Source organism: Petaurus breviceps, unplaced genomic scaffold (assembly GCF_028583685.1).
Source record: "Petaurus breviceps papuanus isolate PSGF00001 unplaced genomic scaffold, PetGlider_PUasm1.0 37, whole genome shotgun sequence".
NCBI classification, from domain to species: domain Eukaryota; kingdom Metazoa; phylum Chordata; class Mammalia; order Diprotodontia; family Petauridae; genus Petaurus; species Petaurus breviceps.
The window spans coordinates 36,964,127-36,986,668 of NW_027186296.1; the positions used below are offsets into that span (position 1 = coordinate 36,964,127).

At 41.6% G+C, this 22,542-nt stretch overlaps 1 long non-coding RNA gene across 1 annotated transcript; it reads right to left on the minus strand.

Moving 5' to 3' along the window:
* Window positions 1–1,195: 1,195 nt before the first annotated feature.
* Window positions 1,196–4,265, minus strand: LOC138168530 (uncharacterized). Its single transcript, XR_011170123.1, has 3 exons — window positions 3,725–4,265; window positions 3,347–3,408; window positions 1,196–2,373 (listed from the first exon to the last, which is right to left on the minus strand). It is a non-coding gene; the product is annotated as an uncharacterized lncRNA (long non-coding RNA).
* Window positions 4,266–22,542: the final 18,277 nt, after the last annotated feature.

Here is a 22,542-nt window from a genome sequence, read left to right on the forward strand (position 1 = left end):
GGTCTCTCCTTGGTTACTATGGGACACCTGGCAAGATGCCCTCAACTTTTGTTCTGTGACTTTCTCATGCATGATCTTTTAAGTAACAGAGTATATTAAGACAATCTGTGGTACTGTGTGTGTATACCCTTATTAGAGTGTAAACTCCATGAAAGTAGGTATGTCTTATTTACATTGTAACTCCCCTAGCAACCAGCAAGGCTCTCTGGGCACAGCATCTGCTTAACAAGTATTTCATTGCCAAATTGTTGAATTCTATAAAAGCTGATAGTGTAAGGAATATACATTTCTGACTTGAGTATCTGCAAAATTTGTGATTTTGTAATTTAAAAGTTGTTTAAATAGCCAACATATATTAATAGCTTACTATGTGCAAGGCACTGTATTGAACACTTTACAATTATTGTCTTATTTGATCCTATTTGCTATTAGTATCCTTATTTTATAGATAAGGAAACTGAAGCAAACAGAGGTTAAGTGACTTGCCCAAGGTCATTCAGCTAGTGAATGTCTGAGGTCACATTTGAACTCAGGTCTATGCTGACTCCAGGCCCATCTACCTATCCACTGTGCCAAGAAGTTTTAAGTGTTAAGCACCTATTGGATACAGAATCCTGGGTTAGGGTATACTGCCCATACATTAAGAATTTACAATTCAGTAAGAAGGCCCAGCAATATGCTGTGTGTCTTTTGGCCCAAGAGCTAGTTTAAGTATAGAGATGATCGTCATTGTCCAGCTACCTAGTGAAGAATTTTTTTGGGGGGGGAGGCAGGGATGGGCCCAGAGTGGGTAACAGAAACTCCTGAAGACTGTCAACTAAAATGTATGTGTGAGTGTGTGTGTGTGAGAGAGAGACAGAGAGAGAGACAGAGAGAAAAAAACAGAGAGAGATTGAAAGTCTGAGTATTGGGATGGAGGGGAAATAAATGGGGTTTACCATATTGGCATCATACCAACAGGAAAAAAAAAAAGCAATGATGTGAGGCTGCTATCACAGGCTGTTTGTGAAAAAGAAAAGCCAGAATACAGGGAGACCCAGGTCACATGTGTGACTATTAATAACAATTCTGTGAACAAAAGGTTTGTAATATACATCCACCGGGGAAGTAGCCATACCAACAAAATGATTTGTCCTTTAAGCATTGAAGTAAATATATAGAGCATAGGACCATAGATCACTTAATCCAACCCCTTTATTTTAGGATTAAGGAAACAGAGACCTAGAAAGGGTAAGTGACTTATCCAGGGTCACATGGATAGCACATAGATGAGGCAGGATTAGAATACAGGTCCTCTGACTCCAAAATCCGGCAACTTCCTTCTGCACGATGAAGCCTCCCACAGATTTATGACTATTAAAGTTGGAAGGCAGGTTAAATGTTATCTATTCCAAAGCCATCATTTTACTGAGGCCTAGAGTGGGGGAGTGATTCACCCAAGGGCCCCCCAGGTGGTTAGTGACAGACCTAAGACTTTTCCTGTCCCGGGAACATAGTAGGGATAGAGACAGAGACAAGGCAGAGGGATCTCCCAATGAGGAAACTCTCTTAACCAGTGTAGAACAGCAGCTCCTCTGTCATTTATAGCCTTAATAATAACCAGCATCTAAACTAGCTTTAAGACTGCAAAGTGCTCTACAAATATTATTTTATCATTTTAGAGAGTTAGTATTGGGGGGAGGGGTCTTGTGACCTAAGTCCTATCTCCAGTATATGTCAGGGGCAGGACAGGAATATATTTGGATAGAAACAAGGAATCTATGAATGCTAATTTTATAAGGGGCTATAAACAGGAGGTAAAATGATTGTTTAGAGTCTGATATTTATGTTAGGAACATAGGATTATAGATCCTGAGCTGAAAAGGACCACATAGGCCAATGAGTCCAGTCCCTTTATTTTACAGATAGTAAGAAGAATCAGGATTTGAACCCAGATCCCTAGACTGCTGAGTGGCAGGAAGAATCCCAGGAGCCTAGCAATACCATAGATGAGTCTGGCTAGGCCTGATGCCTGAACTCAGAGTAGCTTTGGGAAGATCCAACTTCCCTAAATCCTCTGAATGCTACGGGGCATATTAAACAGTTGTTTATTTTCTGACACATCTGGTCCAGCCCTGACATGGCATTCAAGTGAGCTCAGGCAATAAACACCACTTTCCTCCTGCAGACTCCGTTGTGCAGGCCTCCTGGCACCGCGAATGGCCAGAGGAAGGAAGTGTGACCGGAGGGGGGAGATGAGCCGTGGGAAATGCATGAATAAAGTACAGGAGGAAGGGAATCCAACCAAGCAGGAGCTTAGGAGAGCATCAGTCTTGAGACCTGGCTCCTGGAGTGGGCATCTGGGTGAGAATGTCATTTTAATAATTTGGAAATCTGAAATGAGAAAGTAGGAAAGCAACCATCTTGACTGGTCTGTAGTATGCTGTAATTCATTAAGCCCCTACTAAGTTCAAGGTGCTGGATACTGGGGTGTAAAGATTTTTTAAAGAGGCATCAACTAAGGCATTCATGGCACAATGAATAGAGCACCAGCCCTGGCATCAGGAGGACCTGAGTTCAAATCTGGCCTCAGACACTTAACACTTACTAGATGTGTGACCTTAGGCAAGTCACTTAACCCCAATTGTCCTGCCTTCCCCCCTCCAAAACGCCCCCCAAAAAAATTTTTTTTAAAAATTCTTTTTAAAAAATCACACAGTCCCTGCTCTCAGAGACAACTAGGTATCACAGAGGACAAAGAGCTAGGCCTGGAGTCCAAAAGACCTGAATTGAAATCCAGCCTCAGACACTCACTAGCTGAGTGATCCTGGGCAAGTCACTTAAACTCTGCCTCAGTTTCTTCAACTGTAAAATGGGGATAATAATTATAGCACCTGCCACCCAGGGTTGTTGTGGGGATCAAATGAGATCATCATTGTAAATATCACTTAGCACAGTTTGGGGTACATAGTAGGTACTTAATGTTTGTTTCCTTCCTTCCCTCAAGGAAGTTAATGTTTTAGGAAGAAGTCTCCACCTAAACTCAGAGGCTGCATCTTGTTTGGAAAGGATTCTGTTTTTCTTCAGGACAAACTGGCAAACCTCTAGCTGAGCTGACTCCAAGTGAATCAGGTTAAAACTGGGAAGCCAGAGGGCAGCTAGGTGGCGCAGTGAATAGACCACCAGTCCTGGAATCAGGAAGACCTGGGTTCAAATCCAGCCTCAGACACTTAACACAAAAACTAGCCCTGTGACCCTGGGCAAGTCACTTAACCCCAATTGCCCTACCCTCCCCCCTCCAAAAAGAAGAAAACTGGGAAGCCAGGCAAAGCAATATTCCATAGCTAAGCTGGTCTCTGTCACTTGCCTTTTTGACATGCAGTCCACATCCTAAGATTCCTCATATACTCTCGGTGACTGGCTGAGCATCTGAAATGCAGATGAGAAAGGAAGAAGGAGGGAGCTGATTATGGTGCCAAACAGAACTAAGACCTGGAAAAGGTGAACTAGGCAACCACTTGGGGCACTTCAACACATGGGAAAGTCAAGGATGTGATTTTAAAAAAATAAATAAGCATAATGATCTTTAATGCCAGAAAATTTACTATCCATAGCTGTAGCAGCAAGCACCCTGGAGTCCCTAGGGTGGCTGCTCACACAGGTTCTTGGGTCTGCTTTGTTAAAGGAAAGCAACTCAAAATGGGTTAACAAGCTTACTTTAATCAGTCAGACATATATCGTTTACCTTGTTCAGGAGAAAAGGTCAGCACCCTGAACCTCAAAGTATACAGGCATAATTATCAAGACAGAAACATCAAGTAGACAGATTTCCAAACTGTCCAACCATTACATCCATACCCAGTCAACATCTGGGTTTCCACATTCTGGGTTTTTCAAAGCCGGGGGACTCTCAACAACGGCTTCCCAGAATTCAGATCAAATCACAGAATACTTCTCAAAGTGAGTCCCAAAACAAAGCTACACATCAGGGCTTATATAGCCTTCTCCTGGCTCAGAGAATGTAACAACCTTATTGACCCACTGGCCAATCAAAAAGTATCTACTGAAAAACAAGCCTCCCTCCCCAGGCTTCAGGTGCACATTAGCCTAGGGGCAGGGAAGATCTTTAAAATTTACATTCTTATTACAATAGCACCCAGGGATTTATTTTGTGATAAGTCAAGTTGCCTATCAGCACCCTTGTTCTCAAACTCTCTTTTAGTTGACAATTATTTTTATTTATTCTCATTATATTTATTCTATATATTGTTCTATGTGTTTTTCTTGTCTCCCCCATTGGAATGTAAACTTCTTAAGATCATGGACTATTTCATTTATTGTCTTTCTATCCTTCAGAGCACATAGTAGGTGCCTAATGAATGCTTGTCAGATCTTTCCTAGGACATGCAGATATTTAATTTTGGCTATGGTCCCAAGGGGGCAGCTAGGTGGCACAGTGGATAGAGAACCAAGCCTGGAGTCATCTTCTTGAGTTCAAATTTGGCTTTATACATTCACTAGCTGTGTGACCCTGGGCAAATTACTTAATACTGTTTGCCTCAGTTTCTTCATCTGTAAAATGAGCTAGAAAAGGAAATGGTGAACCATTCCAATATCTTTGCCAAGACAACCCCAAAGGGGGTCACAGAGTCAGACAAGACTGAAAATGATGGAACAACAAATGGTCCCAAGGTAAAAGTCTCCTTTAGACCACTAAAATGGGGGTGATAGTAATAACCAGCAATAAATGAGGGCAACCTTCTGGCTTTAGGTGTCCTTGGCTTTTTTTTTTGGCACAAAGAGACTAGTCAGCGTTCACAAAATTAAAAAAGAATATGCAATGCAGTTGAGTGCTAAATGGTTTATTATAGACTTTATAGAGGAGAGTGAGAGAACTGGGAAGGCTGCATTAAAAAGGTGGGCCTTGAGAAATGAAGAAGATTTAGGTAGGTGAGGGGAGGGAAGAGGACATTCCACCCAGAGGAAATAACAGCAACCAAGGAACAAGAAAATATGGTACATGTGAAGAATGCAGAGCTACAACTAACAATTTATGTACCTTGGGTGAGTGGTTGTAGAGAAGGAAAAGAAGACTCACCTAAGACATGACCCCTGAAGGTAGAAAACATTCTTTGAGGTGCCACAAGGATTCTATGCAGCTGAAGGGGAGAGGAAGCTGACCCTGGGATAGGGTGGCCACCTCACAAGGGAGCAGGTTGGACAGACAGGGAAGAAAGCATGCCCTGAGATGGTGCTGTTATCCCCCTCTAAATTTCCCACCCTGAGACAAAGCTGTAGTTACCCGACCCTAGTTACAACTTTGGAGATAAATGGAGACCAGGCCATCCAAAGAAAAGGGCCATGTTGGGGTGTGGCAGAAAAGCACCAACTTCCTCCTTCTAGGCCTCAGGAGTAAAAAGGACATTCAATAGCTGGGGTGATTCCAAGAAGGCCTTTAGCAAGTCCAGGCTACCACTGTTTGCCTCCTCCCTGATGCTGTCAAGCCTGGAGGGTGGTCAGTCTTGTCCAGAGCCTCTCCCTTCACGTCAATCCCTCCCTCCCAATGTGTGAACAAACTTGGAGCCCTCCAGGGGCACTGCTTGGCTGGTGTGTCTCTGTTCCTACATAAAACAACTAGTAAAGACTCCACTGAGGAATGTGAACATACATCTCCGGGATTACTTAAGGAGAAAGGTGTTACTCCGCATGGAATATTATCTTTAAAACAAGGACCATGCATCTTGCCCCATGCCAGAACGCAGATGCAAAACAAAATAATATTTCTCTTGGATTCAGGATTTGACAAATGAAGCCTACAAGTTCACAAGGAACAAAAGTTAGCACCCTGCCTGCCTAGCAATTTTTTTTAATTGGGCTGGATAAATAATTTGCAGGAAATGTCATAAAAAGGCTCCAGTGCCATCATGGGTTTGGAATGGGCACCTGGAGCCAGGGAAGTTTGACTGGCATTATGTCTATTGAGGAGCCTTGGAGAGATCAATGATAAGGCTCTAGTTTCGTGGGCCCTGGAACTTGGGGCTGAGCTATTTTAAACCACTCCCTCTGTTACCCAGTCTGCCCTTAGCAAGATGGTGAAGTTGGCAAAATTTGTCTTGTAAGGCTCTAGAATCAAAGAACATGAGTTCAAATCCAATCTAAGATACTACCTGTTTGACCCTGGCTAGGTCACTTACTTCTGGGGGCCTCAGTTTCCCCACATGTAAATGGAGATTTAGACAAGATGACCCTTGAGGTCCCATCCACCTCTTCCATAATCCCTCAGTCCCCTCCTCATTTCTCCTGTCTATGTCCATTTTCATTACCCTTCAGTCCCCAGGTACGCTAATGTTAACCAGAGTTCCTGTCACCTAGGACCATAGAATCATTGATTTAGGGCTGGATGGGACCCCAGAAGCCAAGAAGTGCAGCTCCTTCATCTTACAGATGAGGAAACTGAGGCTAAATGAGATAAGATTAAGTGATTCATTCTAGGTCACATAGTTAAATAAGTATCAGAGATGGTATTTGAACTCAAGTCTTCCTCACACCTAGGTGGTGAAGGGGATAGAGTGTTGGGTCTGGAGTCAGGAAGAACTAATTTACATCTAGCATCCCATACTTACTACCTGTCACTTAACCCTGTTTGCTTTAGTTTCCTCTTATGTAAAATAAGCTGGAGAAAGAAATGGTGAACCACTCCAGTATCTTTGCTACCAAAACCCCACATGGGATCATGAAGAGTCAGAGGATACAAAGGCCCAGGGAAAAGGGAGTGTTGAACCCAAAGGAATGAAGTTCTAAGAGTAAAAACTTTAGCCACTGTGGCCCCTGGAAAAGAAGATATTTCAATGAGCTTCTTTTTTTTTTTTTAACTGAAAAGGCCAATTCATTTCCCTAACCTAGTAAAATTGAGAGTAGTCCAGGAGAGAGGAGATTGGGAGACACTCAAAGAGTAACAAGGATTTGGATCAGGGTTGTTTTTTGTTTCAGGGGGTTTTCTTGGTAAGGTTTCATAGATCCCTTTGGTAATCTGGTGAGCTCTTTTTAGATAAATATTTTAAATACATAAAATTCTGAGAACTACAAAGGAAACCAATTATATTGAAACAAAGATATAAAAAAAAAATTTTTTATGCTTTTTGGAGGGTGGAAGATAGGGCAATTGGGGTTAAGTGACTTTTCCAAGATCACACAGCTAATTTTGTGTTGAAGTATCTGAGGACAGATTTGAACTCAGGTCCTCGTGACTCCAGGGCCAGTGCTGTATTCACTGAGCCACCTACACACCCCCAAAATACTCTTTTTTAAGAGTTGACAATTCTTAGGTTAAGAAGCCCTAATGTGGAAATAGAAGAAATCTTAATCTTAGCAAGGGTGTGATAGTAAATTTTTTAACAACCTGTTTTCCAGGAGGAGAAATGTATATGGGTCACACTTCACTTTAATCTTCACTATTAACATTTTCTCTGACTTTTTTTTAACTCTAGACAATCAACAAAATGGTAAATCAAACCCTTGTAGAGTTTACCAATTTCCAAAAATGTTCATAATGAAAATTTAACAATCAGCTCCAGTAATGGCTGGCCCCAGCATGCCATCTAGGCTAAGCCCTCCATTTTACATGTGCAGAATGAAAGTACCAGTGGAGGAGAAATGGGTCGTTCAGAGTACTCTGAAGGAGGGTGACAACTAAGGTCCCTTCCAACTTTAAATCCTATAGTTGATCTATGCCCAATGAGATCAATGAGCCTAAGCTGGCCATGCCTGGAGCCTGGCACCAGAAGAGTCAGCTGGAAGCTGCAGCCACCCCAAGTGCAATGAATGCCTCTGGCCATTTCAAGCAGCTGTTTATTTTCTGGCACATCTGGTCTAGACTGGACATGGCATTAAAGCAAACCCCAGGCAGTACCACGGCTCTCCCTCCACTCTCTGCCACTGAATTGACAGGATGTTACCTGTAGGTCTCTGATCAGTGTGGAGGTTGGCTAAGAACTCTTCCATCTTCTTATAGTGTTAAAAATGGCAGTCAGATCCCAAAGAAGGCCTCAAAGGGCAAGCACATGGAGACACGAAGGGCGTTCAAGTCTTCTCCCTTCTCCCTAAATTCACCTAGTTTCTTTCTGTGAAGAAACTGACTGCCTTTCCCAGCCACTGCCAGATCTATATATACCAACAGCTAAATATTATTAAGAACCTACTGTGTGCAGGCATGGTGCTATGTACTTTACGATTATTATTTTATTTGATCGTCACAACAACCCGGGAGGTAGGTACTATTACTATACTCATTTAACAGATGAAGAAACTGCAGCAGACAGGTTCAGTGATTTACCCAGGTCACACAGTAAGTGTCTAAGTCTGGATTTGAGCTCAAATCTTCCTAACTCCAGGACCAACACTCTATCTATTGTGCCATCCAGATCTCCCCAGACTTGGCCTCTCTCCTGAGCTCTAATATCACATCACAAACTGACTATTGGTTATTTCCAACTGAATTTCCCATAAGTATATGTAATGGTAATGGGAATTTGAAGATCTTCCCTACCCCTGGATAGACAAGTGAATTTGAGGACCTTCCCTGATTTTAAAATATATTCTGCCCCACTAATGAACTAAATGTGATCACATGAAGCCTGTGGCGGAAGGCTTGTTTTTCAGGAATACCCACATCTTGCTACTTTGTGATTGGGCAGTGGGTAAAGAGAGTTGGGATGTTCTCTGACCCAGGAGAAGGCTGTATATGCCCTAAGGTGAGGTTTTGCTTTGGGGCTCACTTTGGGAAGAGTTATGTGATTTGACCAGATGAGACTCTGGGCAGCCATTGAGTCCCCCGGCTTTGAAAACCCAGATGTTGGCACTTCTCTCTCTGGTAACTGACTAGGTATGGATGTAATGGTCAGACAGCTGGAAGCCCTTTCTGCTGGTCTGTTTCTTTGTCTGTATTTTTTGTCTGCTTGTAACTGCTGTTTGTATTTTCTCTGAAGTTCAGGGTGTTGACTTTCCCCCTGAACTAGGTAATTGATATATGTTTGATTAGAGTAAGATTGTTAACCCCTTTTTGAGTTACTTTCCTTTAAAAAAAGCAGATTAAAGAACCTGTGCTAGCAGCCATCCTGGGTATGCTAGGGTGCTTGCTGCTACAGTATCTCAAACTGAACATGTCCCAGATCAAAATTATCTTTCTCTCAAAACCCATCCATCTTCTGAAATTTCTTATTACTATATCAAAGGTATATTATATATATATATATATATATATATATATATATATATATATATATATACACGTATAGATATATCTATATACACATCCAGTCACTTTGGTTCACAACCTTGACCTCAACTCTTTATTCTCAACCTACATATCCAATCAATTGCCATTTGTCATTTCTTTCTCCACAATATCTTTCCTATGTAACCTCTTCTCATTGCTTATACAGCCACCATCATGGCTAAGGTTTTCCTCCCTTTCACTGGGATCATTGCAATGATTTCCTAAATGGTCTTTCTGCTTCAGTTCTCTCCCCACTCCAACCCATCTTCCACATGGCTACCAGAGGGATTGTCTAAAAGCACGGGTCACTCCCTTACCCATTAAACCCTAGTGGCGCTTTATGACCTCTAGGATCAACTACAAATTCCTCCATTTGTCATTTCTACATAACCTGGCCCCTTTCTATCTGTCAAATCTCCTTACATATCACCCCTTCACATAGATATACTAGCCTATCTGCTATTTCTCCTATACAACACTCCATTCCCCATCTTTGTGCCCATACCCTGGCTATCCCTGATGCTTGGAATGTTCTCCCTCCTTACCAGCTGTTGAAGGAAAGAATTGTTTCCTTCAAGACTCTAAGCAAGGGCCATCTCTTCCCAGAACCCTTTCCTTATCCTACCCCACTTCCCAGGCTACTGGTGCCTTCATTTCTGAGGTTACCTTGTATCTACTTTTTATGTATACCCATATGGTGCCATGTTTTCTCTCCATTAGAATATAAGTTCCTCAAAGGCGACCTTGCTTGCACTCATTCTTTTTATCCACATTGCTTAGCACAGCATTTGGCACATTGTAAGCACTTAATAAAGGTTTATTGATTGATTGATTGGCAGCATATGCACAAGATTGGTGATTATTAATGAACAGCTAACTTTGGTTATTTTATAAACATAATCTTAAGGATGGTAGTTGGGCATTTTCCACCTTAGTTACTGAATCCTTCTCCTGGTGGGTATTAACAGATGGTTCCCTCTGAGTAGAGCCTGGCCCATTTCCAGGGAGTCAGGTCACAGTGTCCCAGAGCTCAGACTACTCTAACACACACCCCCCTTTTTTTGAGGTGGGGAGGAGATTCCCACCCCCACCTTCCAGTGGTTTAATGAGAAGAGGAAAGGGACTGGGAGGCAAGAGAACCTGAGAGAAAGGTTGTAAAAATGTGAAAAGACTCTCCAAATATGGTCCCATCATGTTATAAAACCCAAGTATCTATAGAGAGGATGGGACATAAAAAGCCCAGGATGCTCAGAGATAAGGAAATTCAAGACACACAAAATAAGGGACTAGATAAAACAAAATGATCAGAGGTTCAGTCCACTGATGTTCTGTCCCCCACACCAAGGCCCAGTAAGACAGGTTCTCCCTCCCACCCTTTTATAATACAGCACTTTAGAAAAATTATCTTATTTGTCTTCTCAACAACCCTGGAAGGTGGATACTATTATTATCCTCATTTTACAGTTGAGGAAACAGGAAGACAGAGATGAGGTGATGGTCATACAGGAAATATGTGTCTGAAGCTGGATTTGAACCCAAATCTTCCTGACTCCAGGTCTAGAGCTCTCTATCCACTGATCCATCTATCTACTCCAGGTGAGCTGGTCCACCTCCCATGTTCCTCAGGAGTTCACTAGAATCAGAAGACCTGGGTTTCAGCCCTAACTCTGTCACTGACTCTCTGTGTGACCTTGGAGAAGTCACTAACCTCTCAGTACCTAAATTTCTCACCTGTCAAAAGAGAAGATTTAACTAGATGGCCCCTGCCCAACTTCTGTTTCCATCCAGCTAGTATTTCTGAGGTTCTTCCTTCAGCCTCCCACTCAAGATTGAGGATTAAGGGTTTAGTGTGAGAACTCATTAAGTTCTGTCTTTAAATTGAACCCCAGAGTGAGTTTTTCTACCAAGAAGAGTCAAAATGAGAACAGTAATGCCTTTGACAGGGAGAGGAAGGCAGCAGAGTTCTGAACTCTGGAATAGACCAGAGTTTCTGTTTGGCTGGAGTTCCTAGAGGTGGAGGCTGGCTCCTAATGGCTTTGGCAGACGAGCCCTCTCCCCCAAATCCCCCGCACTACCCCCAAGGGACTAGGTAGTGATTCAGAAATATGAAGTCTCCCATTCTGGTCCCCATGCAGGATGTCAGCTCTTTTGGAGGCTGTGACATGAAAAATCTGTCACTTCCACTACTTGGACAGACCACTGACAATTTAGTTCTATTCAATGCACAATTATCAAGTATCCACTCTGTACCAAGTTCTCTCCTAAGCCCGTAGGGACACATATATGTGTGTACACACGTGTATGGGTATATGTTTCTGCATGTATGTATGTATGTGTCCATATACATATATGTGTGTGTATCTATCTGTATCTACTTGCATTGGTAGAGGGAGTTTCTTTACTAAGGAACTCGTTCTGCCGATGAAATTTGCAAGTCTGGCCCCTATCCCTTCAGGGTATTTGGGGGGGGGAACAGGGCTGTATATTTATTGTCTGCAGAGGATACATTAATTACCCCCTAAAAAGGGTATGGCAGAAAAGTCAGGTAAGCAAAGGCAAGGTAATATATGTCCATGATTTGTCCAAAATTCACCTCACTTCTTGGGTTCCTTGAAGGCTACAACATACCTCTGGGTCACATTGAGGGTAGGGAGGAGAGGGAGAGACAGAGACGGAGACAGAGAGACAGAGACAGACAGAGAAAGAGAGAGAGAGAAAGAGAGAGAGATTCAGACAGAGAGACAGACAGAGACAGTCAGAGAAAGAGAGAGAGAGAGAGAGAATACCTGAAGGGATGGAGGCCAATGTAATTCATTGGTAGAAAGAGTACCCCAAGTAAAGAAACTTCCTGTACCAATGCAAGTCAGTACCCTCTCTTTAACTTCTAGTCTTAAAGAGTTAGAGCAGTAAGAGGTTAAATGACTTGCCCAGGGCCCTGCAGTCCATACATGTCCAAGGCAGGATTTGAACCTAGGTCTTCCTGACTTTGAGGATAACTCACTAGCTACTACACCATACTGCCTCTCCCTAAGACAGAATAAAGGTAGTAATTCTTCACTAGGTTTGGTGGGATTTATAAATTAAATGTCAAACTAGGACTACTCAACAGCAGAGTATATCATGATGGAATAGATGCTGTTTAATTCTCCAAATTCTGGGGAAAGAACTACAGTGCCCTTAGCCCAAGGTTCTGTTCTGGGCCCTCTTCTTATCTCTCACTGCATATTCTTCTTTGGTAACTTCATTACTTCCCCATGGCTTGATGACCATCTATGCAAGGTATTCCCAGATCAATATATCCAGCCCTAGTCTGTCTCCTGAATGCTAATCAATCATTGAACAAGTACTAAACACCTACTATATGCCAAACAATGTGGATAAAAGTATAAGGAATTAAACACTATACACTGGGAGTGGGGAGGGGAGACATAAAAGGGAAAATTTAGGTGATATAAAAACAAAAGATTAATAAAAATTTATATTAAAAATAAGCCTTTGCTTGATTGATTTTTCCATTGGTGCTAGGCATATTCATAAAATCTCTGGCTAATCAGAATCCTAGGTACCAATTTCACAATGGGGTGAAAGGGATTCTCAAAGGTTATGCTTTGACCTATCCTACCCAAGTAGAGAGGCTTTGAGACCAAACCTGAACCTTTCCCTTAAATCACATTATAAGACCCACCTCTGACCTCTCCTGCATAGAGATCTCAGGCCATTCTGCATCTTGTCAACCTGATTCCCAAAGTAACCTTCCCACCCAAACCCCCACCCCTAGTCCATTTTTAAATAACTTGATCAACAGAAATAAATAATCACAAATATAGGTCCATTATCTCTCCCCCATTAGTCTGCAAGTTTTCTGGGTTGGGGTGAGGTCAAGGACCAGCACTGTTCTTTAATAAGACTCCTGATTGGCTAAAATGCAGCTTATGGGTTCTGTACTGATTACATAACCCACTGAATTAGTCTAACAGTCAAACTCATTTTTTAGCCATCCTGGGAGGCCATCATGGGCTATGTGGTTGGGTACTCAGAAAATACTTGTAAACGAACTCTAAAACTTTTCCATGAAGAGAGTGACCAGCACTGCATAAAGTAAATTATGTGCTGTTCTCAGATGAGTCATCACTCCCTGGGATCTCTGGGAATAGCACATGGGTGGCTAAGCATTGTGGTGATTAATGCATTGCATCTGGAGTCAGAAGACCTGGGTTTGAATCCCACTTTAGACACTGACTGACTCAACCCTGGGGAAAATCACCTCCTCATCTATAAAATGGATATGAAAGCAATTGTGCTTCCCATCTCCCAGGGTCATTGAGAATAAAGTACTTTGTGAGCCTTTAGGATGCTTTAAAACTGTGAACTGCTATTATTGTAAGCAGAACATTATCCATTAACCTCTGAGGAAGGGAAATGGGAAAAATTGGGAAACAGTGGTTGATCCTATTCTCACTAATAGGGAGGCATCATGGGATTCTTGACTACATGGGAATTCTCCCCATTAAACAAATGAAGAGATTAAGACTCAGAGACATTAAGTGACCTGACCAGGAACTAGAAAATGTCAGAGCTGGGACCGACCCCATTCTTTTGGTTTAAAGAACCCTTTCTAGTTTGATGAAATATATTTGACCCCAAAACTGATTGATTTCTAAGGCCCATAGGGAAATTATTTCAAAGTCTGAGTGATCAGTAACATACAGAAGTGTATAGAAGGGAAAGATCTTATTGAGCAAGGGCCAAATTCATCAAAAGCACTCAAAGGATAAATTATATATTTATAATTATATTATATTTAGGGGCTAAGAGGTATACAAAAATTTAAAAGTATACTTCTTACCCAGCAAAGATACCATGGAAAATGTTCAAAATTTAAAGCCCAAGGATGTTACCTAGGTTACTTTACAAGTTTTAAAGAGCTATTAAAGAATATTACTACCAAAGATGGTGGAGTAGAAACAGGAAATTCCATGAGCTCCAACCACAACCACCTAAAATACCTGTAAAATATGACTCTAAACAAATTTTAGAGCTATAGAACCCACAAAATGACAGAGAGAAACAAATCTCCTGCTGAAGGCAGCCTGGCAGGCCGACAGAAAGGGTCTATTGCACCAGACTGGGAGCCTAGCACAGTCCCACATGAGACTCACTGAGCCCCAGGTAGCCCCAACTTTCAGCCCAGAAAGACTGGAGCAGACCTCAGGAGAGTGAATCACGAGCAGCTGTGGTGGTTTCCAGACTTCTCAACCCATAAACTCCAAAGAGAAAATAAAAGGTCAGTGGGGAACTCTGTTGGAACTGGGTGACAGAATAGCAATGTCTGGCCCCTGACCCTGAGAGGTGCATGGGCTGCAGCTACTGCTGCATGACTGCCTCCAGAGCTCCTGGCCTGCAGATTGTAGGGGGATCAAGTGCCCATTCAGAGGGTAATCGCTCTTGCTTTGACCTGCTTGGATCTGGATCATGGTCTTGGGTAGTAGTCCTGGGGCATGTGGCCAGTGTGCCAGAGCTTATGGTAGCTGCAGAGAGGGTGCCCTCCTAAGACTTCTGAAAACATTTGGGGAAACCCCAGTAATTTGGAAAAAAAACTCTCTACTCTGGAAGCAGAGTTCTACCGTGGCAAAGAGCTCAAAAGTCAAGTAATTGGCTGGCAAGATGAGCAAGCAAAGGAAGCACAAACAGACCATAGATTCTTTTTTGGGGGAAAGAAAGGATCAAAAAATGGAATCAGAAGCCAACAAAGGCAAAACTCCTGCATCAAAAGCTTCCATGAAAAATATGAACTGTTACAGGCCATGGAGGAGCTCAAGAAGGATTTTGAAAATCAAGTAAAAGGAGTGGAGAAAATATTGGGAAGAAAATGAGAACGATGCAAGAAAATCATAAAAAGAGAGTCAACAGCCTGCTAAAGGAGACCCCAAAAATACTGAAGAAAATAACACCTTGAAAAATAGACTAACTCAAATGGCAAAAGAGGCCCAAAAAGCCAATGAGGAGAAGAATACCTTAAAAAGTCAAATTTGCAAATGGAAAAGGAATTTCAAAAACTCACTGAAGAAAATAATTCCTTCAAAATTAGATTGGAGCAAATGGAAGCTAATGACTTTATGAGAAATCAAGATACTATAAAACAGATCCAAACAAATGAAAAAATAAAAGGCAATGTGAAATATCTCATTGGGAAAACCACTGACCTGGAAAATAGACCCAGAAGAGATAATTTAAAAATTATTAGACTACCTGAAATCCATGACCAAAAAAAGAACCTAGAAATCATCCTTCAAGAAATTCTCAAGGAAAATTACCAATATTCTAGAACCAGAGGGCAAAATAGAAATTGAAAGAATTCACTGATCACCTCTTGAAAAAGATCCCAAAAAGAAAACACCTAGGAATATCATAGGCAAATTCCAGAATTCCCAGACCAAGGGGAAAATATTACAAGCAGCTAGGAAGAATTAATTTAAGTATTGTGGAAACACAATCAGGATAACACAAGATCTAGTAGCTTCTACATTAAGGGATTGAAGGGTTTGGAATATGATATTCCAGAGGTCAAAGGAGCTAGGATTAAAACCAAGAATCACCTACCCAGCAAAACTAAGTATAATGCTTCAGGGGAAAATATGGTCATTCAATGAAATAGAGGACTTTCAAGCATTCTTGATGAAAAAAACAGAGCTGAACAGAAAATTTGACTTTCAACTACAAGAAGCAAGAGAAGCATGAGAAGGTAAACAGGAAAAAGAAATCATAAGAAATTTATTCAAGTTGAACTATTTACATTCCTACATGGAGAAATGATAATTGTAACTCATAAGACTTTTCTCAGTTATGAGGATAGTTGAAGGGAATATATATGTATATATACATATATATGTTTATATAGGAGGGTGTATGTGTATATGTATGTTGTATGTATATAAATACATATGTGAATGTGTATATGTATACATAGACAGAGGGCACAGGATCAATTGAATGGGAAGGAATGATACCTAAAAAATAAAATTAAGAGGTGAGAGAGGAATATAATGAGAGAAGGAGATAGGGAGAGATAGAATAGGGTAAATTATCTCATATAAAAGAGGCAAGAGAAAACTGTTACAATGAAGGGTTAGAGCAGGAAGGTGAAGGGAATGGATCACCCTTACTCTCATTGAATTTGGCTTAAGTAGGGAATAACATACACACTCATTTGGGTATCTTACCCAACAGTAAAGTAAGGGGGAAGGGGATAAGAGGGAGAATGAGAGAAGAGAGGACAGATTGGGGGAGAGAATAGTTTGAAGGACACACTTTTGAAAAAGGACAGGGTCCAAAAGTAGAAAATAGAATAAGTGGGGGGTGGGATAGGATGGAGGGAAATAAAGTCTTTCATAAGATATCTACTATGAAAACATTTTGCATAACTACACATGTACAACCTATATTGAATTGCTTATCTTCCCAGTGGGGGTGAGGAGGGAAGAAGGGAAAGAATCTGGAAATCAAAGTTTTAAAAACAAATGTTAAAAAAAAATTTATTTTTTACATGCAACTGGGAAATAAGATATACAGGCACTGGGGTATAGAAATCCATCTTGCCCTGCTAGAAAGTTAGAGGGGGTATGGGGGAGGATATAAAAGAGAGCAGATTGGGGGAAAGGTTATTTAGTAGGCTATTTTGGGGTGGTGGTAGGGGAAAGATGGGGAGAAAATTTATAACTCAAAATCTTGTGGAAATGAATGTTGAAAACTAAAAATAAACAAAAAAATTTACAGAATATTACTATCACTACTACTACCATGACCACTACTACCACCACCACTACTACTACTACCAATACTACTACTACTTCTAACTACTAACTACTACTATTTACAAAGCTTGGTGGCATAGTAGATAGAGTGCCAGACCTGAAGTCAGAAAGATTCATTTTTCTGAGCCCTGGCCTCAGATACTAGTAGCTGTGTGACCTTGGGTAAGTCACTTCACCCTATTTACCTCAGTTTCCTCATCTGTCAGATGAGTTAGAGAAGGGAATGGCAAACCACTGCAGTATCTTTGCCAAGAAAACCCCAAATGGGATCACAAAGAGTCAGGCGTGATTATACAACTACTACTACCACTAGCATGACCTTAGGTAAATCACTTATTCTTAATACAGTGCTTGGCATACACAGTACCTATTGTATATGAAGCACTTAGTAAATTCTTGTGGTTGTGGTCGTGGTTTATTGTTTCCTCATCTAGGACTCAGTTTCCTAAGTTGTAAAATGAGGAAACCAGACTACATGTCCTCTAAGGTTTCTTCCTCCCTAAACCCACAATCCCTCAATCCTAGAATCTACTTGGGTGAGATGATATAAGCTTGGTAGACAGTTTGCTATATAAGCTAGTATGATGTTGTGGAAAAAATATAGGATGTAGAATAAGAAGAGTTGAGTTCCTGAGGGAACTCTATTTGGGAAGATTATTTCTGTCTTCTGGACTTTAGTTTCCTCAGCTGTAAATTGACAGGGTTGGACCAGATGTCCCCCAACGTTTCTTCCTGCTCTAAATCCTATGATTCTATGTTGAGGGGCTTCTTTTCCCCCATTCCTTTGCCAATCATCCCACCAACCAGTATCTAGAACAGCCTTGACCTTGTAGGGTGCAGGCATTTTCTTATTGGGATCCCGTTCCAGTTGCTTGTCACTCCTGATTCAGGGTTTTATCCCCCTTGCCCAGTAATTTATAGGGGTCAGAGTGAGAATGGGAGCATTGATCTCAGGGTAGGTGGATCTAAAGCGATACTAGACCCTAAACGCTTTCTCTGTGCCTGTGACTTTCTCTCTGGAGTGAATTTCAGTAATCTGCATTTCTGCCCTATGAAGAAACTTATTTTTTATTCAGTCAATCAGTCCACAAGCATTTATTAAGGGCTTACTTTGTGCACACAGATGGCTAAAACCTTCCCTGCCCTCAAAGAGCTCACATTTCTTTTTTTTTAAGCAGTTGGGGTTAAGTAACTTGCCCAAGGTTACACAGCCAGTTTTGTGTGTGTGGATGTGGGTGTGTGTGTGGGTGTTAAGTGTCTGAGGCCGGAACCATCCCGGAACTCCAGGCCAGCGCTCTCCTCCCACACCCCCTAGCCACCCCAAGAGCTCACATTTCAATGAGAAAGGAAACGTATGAAATAATAAGTATATACAAGATCTGGTCCATCACCAGTCATCTTGACTTAAGAGTTGCCACTGGACTCCAAAATACTCTGGAGGAAAGAGTAAGTCTGATGACTTTGCACAGCTCTGCCTCACTTGAATCTGACTTACTTGCAATTCAGATCTCACCCTCGTGATGTCATTAGTCTTCTTCAAGAAACGAAGGATGAGCAACAATACACAAGATGTATACAGAATCGATGAAAGGTGATCTAAGAGAGGAAGGCACTAGCAACTGGGAAGACCAGGAAAGACCTCCTGCAGAAGGTGGAATTTAAACTGAATCTTAAAGGAAGTGGGGAAAAGGAAGAAGGAAAGGTGAGCAGAGAGAGCAGAGTAGGGGACAGCCAGAGCGAAAACAGGGAGATGGGAAACAGTGGGCGGAGCACCATCGTAGAGTTCACAGAGGGGACTAAAGTGGGAGAAACCCGGAAAAGTAGAAAGAAGGAATGTTATAAAGAGCTTTAAATGCCAAGCAAAAGACTTTATATTTGATCCTGGTAATAATATTGAGCCACTTGAGTTTTCCAAGTAAGGGGAGGGGGAAATCAAGAGTATCAGTTCTACGAATTGTTCTGAAATACCAAGTCACAGTACTAGCTGCTGCCATTTTGTTCTCTCTTAACCCAGACTCCAGACTTCTGTCTAACCCTTACTAGATTCCAATTTGTTTTTAAAATATTACTTGTATTTTTTCCCATGGGAAGCAATAATTTAAGGGGGAAGGCCCAGTGGTAAAGGGAGAAAATATTGGGCCCCTTGTTCAAATGCCAACTCTTTGAACTTGCCACCTAGGTGACTTTCAGCAAGCTAATTTATGTCTCTGTGACTCAGTTTCTTCATCTATAAAATGAGTTGGACTAGATGGCATTTAAATTTCTTTCTAAATTTCAATACACAGTCCTATAAAAGGTCAAGTGTCCAGTCAGGGGCCTTTCCCCTGTCTCTTTTTAGTTCTTTGGGGGGGATAGGCGGGTGGGGCTCCTTAGTACCTTCAAATACCTTTTGGAGCCAATCTTGTAGAAAGGCTTCCTCAATTCCATAAGAGCCTCAGCAACATAATAGATTTTAGTTGACGTGTCCTAACTCTTTGAATAGGAGGTGGCCACCCTGACCCCTACCTAGTTTTTACTAGTACAAATGTAGTCTACCAAATAGGATTTAGCATTGAGGAGGAAATTTTCCATTGTAAAATAGGTTAGGTTACATCTGATTCAATAATGGGATCCCCAACAAGCCATATGGACCAGGCTGAGAAAAGGGTTTTCTGTTTGTTTTTTAATGGGACAAAACATCCTTTATTCTTGTTGACTTACCTCAATGTTCCACCCTTGAGAGAAATAGATACTGTACCATCCTCTGACTAAGGGGGATGGAGGAGGGAAGAGGGAATGAGGCTTTGCCTTGGGTCCTAGTGGGAAGGCCCTTAACTAGAGGCACATAAGCTGATTTGATGGGAAGCAAGTAGGCATGGCTTCAGACAGGTCTTTCAAGGCCTTTCTCTCCATCTCAGCCTTCTTCCTTCTAGATCACAGTGAGAGAACAGCTTTCTGGGCATGATCTTCCCTACTTCCGTCACTTCTGACTGGCAAGGACCATAGTAACCACATGGTGCTGCCCCAAACTTGCTCTTTCTTTCCGGTCAGTCACAAGGTAGCAGCAGTCCCTTGGAGCTTAGCTTCAAGTATGTTCTTCCAATATTTTCACATTTTCTGAAGCTTCTGAGGAGCAGAGATGATCCCCAAATTCTCTGTGCATAGAAACTATAGGTTACTCCTCCTTTGTAAGCAGAAGTCCATTGTTTTCCTCCTCTTTCTTTTCCATCTCTGATAGGAACTAGAAAGATTCCATGGCCTTGTGTCCAGTTGTAACCATTTAGGCCTTGGAGAGTGCTATCCTCTCCAGGAAGAATTGTGTGCCTTATATTTTTAGCATTGTGGTTAGAGATTATTGTATGCTCTAATGAATCTTTGATCTCCTGGGTGTGGATGTGCCTTCCAGGGATGCAGATTAGAGTCTGGCCACGCTTTTTCTTCAGGTATGAACTTTTCCATGGATTCCCATAAATTTGACACAGGGAGCTTACCCAATAGATTTCTATGAGAAAATGTTTAATGTCCTTGTCCATTGATGTACATCTGTATGTTTTAATGTCCTCATTCCCTTGCATGCATCTACGTCTGGGTCACTCCTTGGTTATCACATCCTAAACTCCTGCAAGTCAGGAAGAGATGGTGAGCCAATCTTAAGCCATAATATAGCCTTTACAGGGAGCTTGGGAGAAATCTTGGACACTTATGGAGTACAAAGGTTGTCTATTGCTCATTCCTCACTCTATTTGTAAATCACATATTTTTCTATAGGGAATAATAATAGCTAATTTTTAATTAATTATTAATAATTATATAGCACCTACTATGTGCTAGTTAATGTGCTAAGCACTTTATAAATATCTCATTTGATCCTCACAACAACCCTAGGAGGTAGGTGCTATTGTTATCACAAGTTTAAGGTAGGGACATTGAGGCAATCAGGTTAATTAACTTGTCCAGAGTCACACAGCTAGTGCAGATTTGAACTCAAGTCTTCCTGACTCCAGACCCACCACTTAATCTACAGTACCACCTAGCTGCCTATAAGGATGATGCCATCTTTACACTGTTTATCTTGAGCAACTCCTGTTTAAAATACATTGCAGCCTGTTCATAGCCATCATCATGCATTCAGTCAATAAGTATTGTGCTAATTATAACACTCACTGGCTGTGTGACCCTGGGCAAGTCACTTAATTTCTCAGGGACACTCCATTTCTTTGCTCCAGGCATTTTCACTGGCTGTTCCCCCACACCAGGAATGCTCTCCCTCCTCATCTCCTCCTTCTGTTTGCCCTGGCTTCCTTCAAGTCCTGGCTAAAATCCCACAATCTGCAGGAAGCCTTTCCCAATTTTCCTTAATACAAACATGTTCCCTTTGCTGATTATTTCCTATTTTTCCTGGACACAGCTTGTTTGTATATAATCATTTGCATGTTGTCTCCCCCATTAGACTGTGAGCTCCTGGAGAGCAAGGACTGTCTTTTAACTTTTTTTTTTACCCCTATTACTTAGCACAGTGCCTGGAACATAGTAAATGCTTACTGCCTAACTGATCTATGTGATTCTCTAAGACTGTAAATTATGGGGCAGCTAGGTGGAGCAGTGAATAGAGCACCAGCCCTGGAGTCAGGAGGACCTGATTACAAATCTGGCCTTAAACTTAATACAAAACTAGCAGTGTGACTTTGGGCAAGTCACTTGACCCCAACTGCCCTACCTTCCCCCCTCCAAAAAGCAAAAAAAAAAAAAAAAGATCACGAATTGTAGAGAAGGTGCTGATCTTCATGGGCAGGAGTTCCTCACCTTCAGCTTCCCAATTGCAAATTCACAATCTGCCAGGTACTGTACCCCACCCTTACCATTTGGAGGATCCTCAATTTCAATCTTCAGACATTGCAGTGTTTCATGACACACAGCTATACAGATCACCAGAAGAATCTTGGCATTGAAAAGATGGGCCTCTGTTGGAGAGAGAAGCTTGGGGACGATATAGTTTCCGAAGGGCAGTCTAGACTACCTTCTCCTCTTCTCCCGTTTAGTTCTGGGCCTAGCTCATTCATTGTTCATTATATAGGAGTCCTTTTTTACGTATGTTTGTTACTAATTTAATGGTTCCCCTGATGGTCCATGTGCCTGGTAGTTTGCTTACTAATGAATTAGGAATTCCCCAGATACCATGGGCTTCAGGTTCGTCATTAAATATATCTCTCTATAGAGAAAAAATGCTTCTTTGTTTTGCAGAGTTCAGCTTCAGGCTTTTTGTGTCCAAGGGTCAAAGATCTCAGGAGTTTGTGTCCTTAAATATTTAAGATATAGAAGGCTTGTTAACAGATTGCCTCTTGGGGGAAGCTGAGAATCCCACATAGATATAGAATTTTAAATGGAGAATTTAGAGATCATAGGTCCTGGTTCCAGGTAATGCAAACATGGTACAGATTAAAGGTCCCTCAGAAGAAAATGAGCCATCCAGCTCCAGAGAGGGATCAGGGGAACTCTAGA